This window comes from Oncorhynchus tshawytscha, linkage group LG30 (assembly GCF_018296145.1).
Source record: "Oncorhynchus tshawytscha isolate Ot180627B linkage group LG30, Otsh_v2.0, whole genome shotgun sequence".
Classification (NCBI taxonomy): Eukaryota; Metazoa; Chordata; class Actinopteri; order Salmoniformes; family Salmonidae; genus Oncorhynchus; species Oncorhynchus tshawytscha.
In genome coordinates this window covers 48,552,062-48,562,061 of record NC_056458.1, presented here as the reverse complement: position 1 = coordinate 48,562,061, position 10,000 = coordinate 48,552,062, and the positions used below count along the sequence as shown (strand labels likewise).

The window sequence follows — 10,000 nt, the reverse complement described above, 5'->3', positions numbered from 1 at the left end:
GTGTGTCTGTGTCTGTGTCTGTGTCTGTGTCTGTGTGTGTGTGTGTACTGACACTGTACTATGCCCTCAGCCACAGTCATTTAAATCTCTCATGAAATAGAACACCTGGTCTTGAACACGGGAGAGAGAGAGTTTGAGAAAAAGGAGGGAGGGTGGGGGGGGAGAGGAGGGGGTGGGGGGAGAGGAGGGACTGGAGGGAGAGGAGACTGAGGTGCAGATTATTCTGTTGAGAGTTAACGTCCTGACCTCATTTTGTGGGCAGTGTGCCTTCTCTTGAGAACCAGGTCTTCCTACGGCGGCCAATAGCAAGGCTATGCTCACTGAGTCTGTACATAGTCAAGGCTTTCCTTAATTTTTGGTCAGTCACAGTGGTCAGGTATTCTGCCGCTGTGTACTCTCTGTGTAGGGCCAAACAGCATTCTAGTTTGCTCTGTTTTTTTGTTAATTCTTTCCAATGTGTCAAGTAATTATCTTTTTGTTTTCTCATGATTTGGTTGGGTCTAATTGTGCTGCTGTCCTGGGACTCTGTGGGGTGTGTTTGTGTTTGTGAACAGAGCCCCAGGACCAGCTTGCTTAGGGACTCTTCTCCAGGTTCATCTCTCTGTAGGTGATGGCTTTGTTATGGAAGGTTTGGGAATCGCTTCCTTTTAGGTGGTTGTAGATTTTAACGGCTCTTTTCTGGATTTTGATAATTAGTGGGTATCGGCCTAATTCTGCTCTGCATGCATTATTTGGTGTTCTACGTTGTACAGAATTGCCTTCCAGAATTCTGCATGCAGAGTCTCAATTTGGTGTTTGTCCCATTTTGTGAAGTCTTGGTTGGTGAGCGGACCCCAGACCTCACAACCATAAGGACAATGGGCTCTGACTGATTCAAGTATTTTTAGCCAGATCCTAATTGGTGTGTTGAAATTTATGTTCCTTTTGATGGCATGGAATGCCCTTCTTGCCTTGTCTCTCAGATCGTTCACAGCTTTGTGGAAGTTACCTGTGGCGCTGATGTTTAGGCCAAGGTATGTATAGTTTTTTGTGTGCTCTAGGGCAACAGTGTCTAGATGGAATTTGTATTTGTGGTCCTGGTGACTGGACCTCTTTTGGAACACCATTATTTTGGTCTTACTGAGATTTACTGTCAGGGCCCAGGTCTGACAGAATCTGTGCAGAAGATCTAGGTGCTGCTGTAGGGCCTCCTTGGTTGGTGACAGAAGCACCAGATCATCAGCAAACAGCAGACATTTGACTTCAGATTCTAGTAGGGTGAGGCCGGGTGCTGCAGACTGTTCTAGTGCCCTCACCAATTGGTTGATATAAATGTTAATTAAATAGGTTTAAGCTTCATCCCGCACACTCTCTCTCTCTCTCTCTCTCTCTCTGTCTCTCTCTCTCTCTGTCTCTGTCTCTCTCTCTCTCTGTCTCTCTCTCTGTCTCTCTCTCTCTCTCTCTCTCTCTCTCTCTCTCTCTCTCTCTCTCTCTCTCTCTCTCTCTCTGTCTCTCTCTGTCTCTCTCTCTGTCTCTCTCTCTCTCTCTCTCTCTCTCTGTCTCTCTCTCTCTGTCTCTCTCTGTCTGTCTCTCTCTCTCTCTCTCTCTCTCTCTCTCTCTCTCTGTCTCTGTCTCTGTCTCTCTCTCTCTCTCTCTCTCTCTGTCTCTCTCTGTCGCTCTCTCTGTCTCTCTCTCTGTCTCTCTCTCCCTACCTCTCTCTCTCTCCCTACCTCTCTCTCTCTCTCTCTCTCTCTCTCTCTCTCTCTGTCTCTCTCTGTCTACCTCTCTCTCTCTCTCTCTCTCTGTCTCTGTCTCTCTCTCTCTCTCTACCTCTCTCTCTCTCTCTCTCTCTCTATTCTATAATATATTAGCCAGATGACTATGATGATATATTTGCTTTGTAATAAGTATTTGTCTGTTGACTAACCTTTCTATATTCCTCTCCTCCTCCCACTCTCTTTCTCTCCCTTCTTCTCCCTCTCCCCTCCTGCTCTCCTCCTCCTCTCCTTCCCCTCTCTCAGCTCTCAAATTACCCTTGGGAAAATCCACAGTGATGCATTTAGTTGCCAGAGAGACATTGCCCGAGCCAAACTCCCAAGGTAACAGGCTTTTCATTCATCTCTCCTGCCAGACTTTCATTCATCCCTCGTTCCTTCTGCTCACTGGTCCCTTACTGGGACTTTCACACGCTAAAACTCAGAAATGGTGTCTTTACTCAGATTAAATGTAGTGCAGTTACTTCCTTTATGAATGGCCAACACATTTAGCCTGTGCTTTGTAAGGATGTACCAGGAAGACATTACATTAGTTCATTTAGATAGACGTATGCGATGATATACTAGAGGTAGAAGATTCTCTGTCAGTAGCACCTTGTGTGGAGAATGTAAAATGACATGTAATTACGTGACTTCTTTAAAATGTATTGTTACTGTTACTGTGTTACTGTGTTACTGAGTTACTGCGACTGTGTTACTGCTACTGTGTTACTGCTAAAGTGTTACTGTGTTACTGCTACTGTGTTACTGTGTTACTGAGTTACTGTGTTACTGTGTTACTGTGTTACTGTTACTGTGTTACTGTGTTACTGTTACTGTGTTACTGAGTTACTGCGACTGTGTTACTGCTACTGTGTTACTGCTACTGTGTTACTGTGTTACTGCTACTGTGTTACTGTGTTACTGCTACTGTGTTACTGCTACTGTGTTACTGTGTTACTGCGACTGTGTTACTGCTACTGTGTTACTGTGTTGATGCTACTGCGTTACTGTGTTACTGTGTTACTGTGTTACTGCGACTGTGTTACTGCTACTGTGTTACTGCTACTGTGTTACTGTGTTACTGCGACTGTGTTACTTCTACTGTGTTACTGTGTTGATGCTACTGTGTTACTGTGTTGCTGGGTTACTGTGCTGCTACTGTTACTGTTACTGTGCTACTGTGTTACTGTGTTACTGTTACTGTGTTACTGCTACTGTGTTGCTGTGTTACTGTGTTACTGCGACTGTGTTACTGTTACTGTGTTACTGCTACTGTGTTACTGTGTTACTGTGTTACTGCTACTGTGTTACTGCTACTGTGTTACTGTGTTACTGCTACTGTGTTACTGCTACTGGGTTACTGTGTTACTGCTACTGTGTTACTGTGTTACTGTGTTACTGTGTTACTGTGTTGCTGCTACTGTGTTACTGTTACTGTGTTACTGCTACTGTGTTACTGTGTTACTGTGTTACTACTGTGTTACTGTGTTACTGCTACTGCTACTGTGTTACTGCTACTGGGTTACTGTGTTACTGCTACTGTGTTACTGTGTTACTGCTACTGTGATACTGTGTTACTGTTACTGTGTTACTGCTACTGTGTTACTGTGTTACTGCTACTGTGTTACTGTTACTGTGTTACTGCTACTGTGTTACTGTGTTACTGCTACTGTGTTACTATGTTACTGCTACTGTGTTACTGTGTTACTGTGTTACTGTTTCTGTGTTACTGTGTTACTGCTACTGTGTTACTGTGTTACTGCTACTGTGTTACTGCTACTGTGTTACTGTGTTACTGTGTTACTGCTACTGTGTTATTGTGTTACTGCTACTGTGTTACTGTTACTGGGTTACTGTGTTACTGCTACTGTGTTACTGCTACTGGGTTACTGTGTTACTGCTACTGTGTTTCTGTGTTACTGTGTTACTGTTACTGTGTTACTGTTACTGTGTTTCTGTGTTACTGTGTTACTGTGTTACTGTGTTACTGTGTTACTGTTACTGTGTTACTGTGTTACTGTGTTATTGTTGCTGTGTTACTGTGTTACTGTGTTACTGTGTTACTGTGTTATTGTTGCTGTGTTGCTGTGTTGCTGTGTTACTGTGTTACTGTGTTACTGTGTTATTGTTGCTGTGTTGCTGTGTTACTGCTACTGTGTTTCTGTGTTACTGTGTTACTGTGTTACTGTTACTGTGTTACTGTTACTGTGTTTCTGTGTTACTGTGTTACTGTGTTACTGTGTTACTGTGTGTTACTGTGTTACTGTGTTATTGTTGCTGTGTTGCTGTGTTACTGTGTTACTGTGTTACTGTGTTGCTGTGTTACTGTGTTACTGTGTTACTGTGTTACTGTGTTATTGTTGCTGTGTTGCTGTGTTACTGTGTTACTGTGTTATTCTACTGTGTTACTGTGTTACTGTGTTACTGTGTTACTGTGTTACTGTTACTGTGTTACTGTGTTACTGTGTTACTGTGTTACTGTGTTATTGTTGCTGTGTTGCTGTGTTACTGTGTTACTGTGTTACTGTGTTACTGTGTTACTGTTACTGTGTTACTGTGTTATTGTTACTGTGTTACTGTGTTACTGTGTTACTGTGTTACTGTGTTATTGTTACTGTGTTACTGTGTTACTGTGTTACTGTTACTGTGTTACTGTGTTACTGTGTTACTGTGTTATTGTTGCTGTGCTACTGTGTTACTGTGTTACTGTGTTACTGTGTTACTGTTACTGTGTTACTGTGTTACTGTGTTATTGTTGCTGTGTTACTGTGTTACTGTGTTACTGTGTTACTGTGTTACTGTGTTATTGTTGCTGTGTTGCTGTGTTACTGTGTTACTGTGTTACTGTGTTATTGTTGCTGTGTTACTGTGTTATTGTTACTGTGTTACTGTGTTACTGTTGTGTGTTACTGTGTTACTGTGTTGCTGTGTCTACTGTGTTATTGTTACTGTGTTACTGTGTTACTGTGTTACTGTGTTGCTGTGTTACTGTGTTACTGTGTTACTGTTACTGTGTTATTGTGTTACTGTGTTACTGTGTTACTTGTTACTGTGTTACTGTGTTACTGTAACTGTGTTAATTTACTGTTTTGTTCCATCTGAGGTTACTCCTGACTGTGTTACTCCTACTGTGTTACCTGACTGTGTGTTACTGTGTTACTGTGTTACTCTACTGCGTTACTGTGTTACTTTACTGTGTTACTCTACTGTGTTACTGTGTTACTCTACTGTGGTATTCTACTGTGTTACTCTACTGTGTTACTCTACTGTGTTACTCTACTGTGTTACTGTGTTGCTGTGTTACTGTGTTACTCTACTGTGTTACTGTTACTGTGTTACTGTTACTGTGTTACTCTACTGTGTTACTGTGTTACTGTGTTACTGTGTTACTCTACTGTGTTACTCTACTGTGTTACTGTGTTACTCTACTGTGTTACTCTACTGTGTTACTCTACTGTGTTACTGTGTTACTCTGTTACTCTACTGTGTTACTCTACTGTGTTACTGTGTTACTCTACTGTGTTACTGCTACTGCTTACTTACTGTGTTACTCTACTGTGTTACTGTGTTACTGTGTTACTGTGTTACTGTGTTACTCTACTGTGTTACTGTTACTGTGTTACTCTACTGTGTTACTGTGTTACTGTGTTACTCTACTGTGTTACTGTGTTACTGCTACTGCTACTGTGTTACTGCTACTGTGTTACTGTGTTACTGCTACTGTGTTACTGTGTTACTCTACTGTATACTGTGTTACTGTTACTGTGTTACTGCTACTGTGTTACTGTGTTACTGCTACTGTGTTACTGTTACTGTGTTACTACTGTGTTACTGTGTTACTCTACTGTGTTACTATGTTACTGCTACTGTGTTACTGTGTTACTGTGTTACTGTTTCTGTGTTACTGTGTTACTGCTACTGTGTTACTGTGTTACTGCTACTGTGTTACTGCTACTGTGTTACTGTGTTACTGTGTTACTGCTACTGTGTTACTGTGTTACTGCTACTGTGTTACTGTTACTGTTACTGTGTTACTGCTACTGTGTTACTGCTGTGTTACTGCTACTGTGTTTCTGTGTTACTGTACTGTGTTACTGTGTTACTGTGTTACTGTGTTTCTGTGTTACTGTGTTACTGTGTTACTGTGTTACTGTGTTACTGTTACTGTGTTACTGTGTTACTGTGTTATTGTTGCTGTGTTACTGTGTTACTGTGTTACTGTGTTACTGTGTTATTGTTGCTGTGTTACTGTGTTACTGTGTTACTGTGTTACTGTGTTACTGTGTTATTGTTGCTGTGTTGCTGTGTTACTGCTACTGTGTTTCTGTGTTACTGTGTTACTGTGTTACTGTTACTGTGTTACTGTTACTGTGTTTCTGTGTTACTGTGTTACTGTGTTACTGTGTTACTGTTACTGTGTTACTGTGTTACTGTGTTATTACTGTGTTGCTGTGTTACTGTGTTACTGTGTTACTGTGTTACTGTGTTACTGTGTTACTGTGTTACTGTGTTACTGTGTTATTGTTGCTGTGTTGCTGTGTTACTGTGTTACTGTGTTATTGTTGCTGTGTTACTGTGTTACTGTGTTACTGTGTTACTGTTACTGTGTTACTGTGTTACTGTGTTTGTGTTACTGTGTTATTGTTGCTGTGTTGCTGTGTTACTGTGTTACTGTGTTACTGTGTTACTGTGTTACTGTTACTGTGTTACTGTGTTATTGTTACTGTGTTACTGTGTTACTGTGTTACTGTGTTACTGTGTTATTGTTACTGTGTTACTGTGTTACTGTGTTACTGTTACTGTGTTACTGTGTTACTGTGTTACTGTGTTATTGTTGCTGTGCTACTGTGTTACTGTGTTACTGTGTTACTGTGTTACTGTGTTACTGTTACTGTGTTACTGTGTTACTGTGTTATTGTTGCTGTGTTACTGTGTTACTGTGTTACTGTGTTACTGTGTTACTGTGTTATTGTTGCTGTGTTGCTGTGTTACTGTGTTACTGTGTTACTGTGTTATTGTTGCTGTGTTACTGTGTTATTGTTACTGTGTTACTGTGTTACTGTGTTGCTGTGTTACTGTGTTACTGTGTTGCTGTGTTACTGTGTTATTGTTACTGTGTTACTGTGTTACTGTGTTACTGTGTTGCTGTGTTACTGTGTTACTGTGTTACAGTGTTACTGTGTTATTGTGTTACTGTGTTACTGTGTTACTGTGTTACTGTGTTACTGTGTTGCTGTAACTTAGTGTTAATTGTTGACTCGATTTGTGTTCCATCTGAGGTCTGACCGTGTCCTGACCGTGTGTTGACCGTGTCCTGACCGTGTCCTGACCGTGTGTTGACCGTGTGTTGACCGTGTGTTGACCGTGTCCTGACCGTGTCCTGACCGTGTGTTGACCGTGTGTTGACCGTGTCCTGACCGTGTGTTGACCGTGGGTTGACCGGTCCTGACCGTGTGTTATTGTGTTCCTCCTCAGGTCAGAGAAACAGAGAGAAGACTGGAGAGAGTAACTGCTGTGTCATCCTGTAAATACCCACCTCCCTCCCTCTTTAATCATCCACCCTGGATCCAACCAACACACTGGATGTCCTGTCCTGCAGTCTCTCTATCATGCTGACACACACACACACACACACACACACACACACACACACGGTCTCCTGTGTATAGAGAAGTTTCCCCCTCTATCACTTCTGTCCTTAAATCTTCCACTAGTTCATGGATGGATAAACTACTGTTTTATTACCCCACCAAGGTTCCAACCAATGACTGACTAACAAATAAACCAACCAACCAACCAACCACCTTGTTGTTGTTTGGCCATAGTAACATGTTGTTGACTGTGTTTTGACAGTCAGTCCTTTCCTCCTTCTGTCAGATCGCTCATCCTTCCTGAACTAGGAGAAGCAAGACAGAATGTCCCTCCATCTTCCCTTTTCTCCCTGAACGAGGGGACTAGGAACTAGGGGAAAGACAGACAGAATATCCCTCCCTCTCTTTTCTACGACCAAAGCGTAGGGTGTCGATCAAAAACGCCTCTTTTAACCATTGGGTAAAATAATATATTAATTGTGTAGATAATCCTCTAAGAAAACCAATACTCCAATACTCCATGTCTCTATCATGAGCCGTTTAAAGGTTATTGCACTGTTTTACCACGGTAGGATGGTCAGAATTAGGGTGACTAAATCAACAGAGGCCAGAGAAACAAAAGGGGTCAAAAGAATCCTGAAAATGTCACAACATGGCGTCAGCTCAATGCTGTCTGAGAATGAAGGCTACCTGACAGACTCACCTTTCCCCTTGAACTCATCTTTTCTTTCCCATCTGCAGGACATAAAACAATATACATTTCAGATAGATATCTGTTTAGAGACATGACATGTAGTATTTTCATATTTTAGTGTAACGCTTTTCATATTCATTCTAAATTTCTCTTTTAAAAATACTTTTTTTCACAAAACCAAACGAGTCAACCAGGCTTCTTTTTCTTTTCAAATATTCTTGTACATTTATTTCAGCTCGTGTCAAGTCTAATTCATTTTTTTCTCGACCTGTAGAAACAACTTGGTAGACGACAACGACCACAATATTTTAAATCCTCAGGAGTTGTTACGAGAAACCTTACACCTCTATGTCGGCAGAGTGCTTATTATCGTGGATTAGGCTACGAAATCAGACTTAAAAAAATAAAATATGTAATATTTATATATAATGAGCGATTCAGAACATGGATAATCATATTTGTCCTGGTAAAATGTATTTTATAACATAAGGAAGTGAAATTTCATTTCAAATGATCAAAAAGTGTGTTTGGACTCTTCAAAGTGTAGTTATCAGTCTTGAACTCTACGACAAGGTAAAGAAACCAATCTGGAATAAAGTGTTATTTTAAATCTCCCTCCTCTCTTCTTCAGACATTTTTTTTTTTGCACAACACTGAATGCATGCGCCCCCTTAACCTCTGACCCCACACCATCCCCCGCCCCTTAACCTCTGACCCCACACCATCCCCCGCCCCCTTAACCTCGGACCCCACGCCATCCCCCGCCCCCTTAACCTCGGACCCCACGCCATCCCCCGCCCCTTAACCTCGGACCCCCCTGCAGCCCACCACATCGAAAACCTGTAAAAAGAAAATGTTATTCTATTTTATATTTTTCCAATGGGAATAATATAAAAAATATATATATAAAAAGAAGTTACCATATGTGTAGAATATATTTAATATGAATGTTATATTGAACAAGTTGAGGCCTATAGATCCAGTATGTTGATACAGTATCTTAGTGTCTGTGTGTACACCATGGGTTAGCTAGCTAGCTTTCTAGACAGTGGTTCAAACCGTTACCTTGGTGACAGGGTCTGCGTCCCGCCCCCTCCCTCCGATTGGCTCCCGTTTTCCATATATAGTGCACTACTTTCAACCGTGGCCCATAGAACCTGTGATAGGCTAGCGTCCTGTCCAGGGGGTTGTACATCAAGCTACCTCACGCTCCTGTCTTATGGGCTTTTCTAGCTCAGACAAGGCTACTTACTGACATAGGGGCCGGGGTCCAAAGTAGTGCACTATTTAGGGGAAATAAGGTGCCAATTTAGGACGCAGACAACGTATTGTATTTCAAGCAGCAGAACAGAACCATCCTCCTAATCATTGACGTACAGAATTATTGTAAACATGTTATACTTCTCATTTTATCTTATTTTTTATTTTCAAATGTTCATAGTTTAATATAATCTTTATTTTTATTTTTATTTTTTTGCTTTCTTGCAGCACTAGGTCTTAAAGGATGCGTCCCAAATTGTATCATATTTCCCTGCATAGTGCACAACCCATATGGCTCTGGTCAAAAGTAGTGCACTTTGTAGGTGAATAGGATGCAATTTGGGACGTAGTCCAAAGAGTATAGTTTCTCAGCGATCAGAGTTTCAAGCTTGTACAGTGATAATATTAAAAATCAGTTTTCAAACCGATTGTAAATAATAGTAATCTAAATGCTTCTTCTCTCTTTACCCCTCTTCTATACTTCACATGGAATACATACATCTTTCAAACAAATAAAGATGATTGAAAGTGCATTTGGTTTGATTGATTGATTGATTTTAATGTATTTGATCGTTAAAAGTACAAGGTTTCTCCAGCCGGCGACAACGGTACGTCACAGGAGGCTGGTGGCACCTTAATCGTGGAGGACGGGGCTCGTGGTAATGACTGGAGTGGAATCAGTGGAATGGAGGACGGGGCTCGTGGTAATGACTGGAGTG

At 41.4% G+C, this 10,000-nt stretch overlaps 1 pseudogene; it reads left to right on the top strand.

The window, feature by feature from the left end:
* The window catches only part of LOC121841382, a 64,418-nt pseudogene extending 55,783 nt beyond the window's left edge, over positions 1-8,635 (top strand).
* The last annotated feature ends 1,365 nt before the right edge of the window (positions 8,636-10,000 follow it).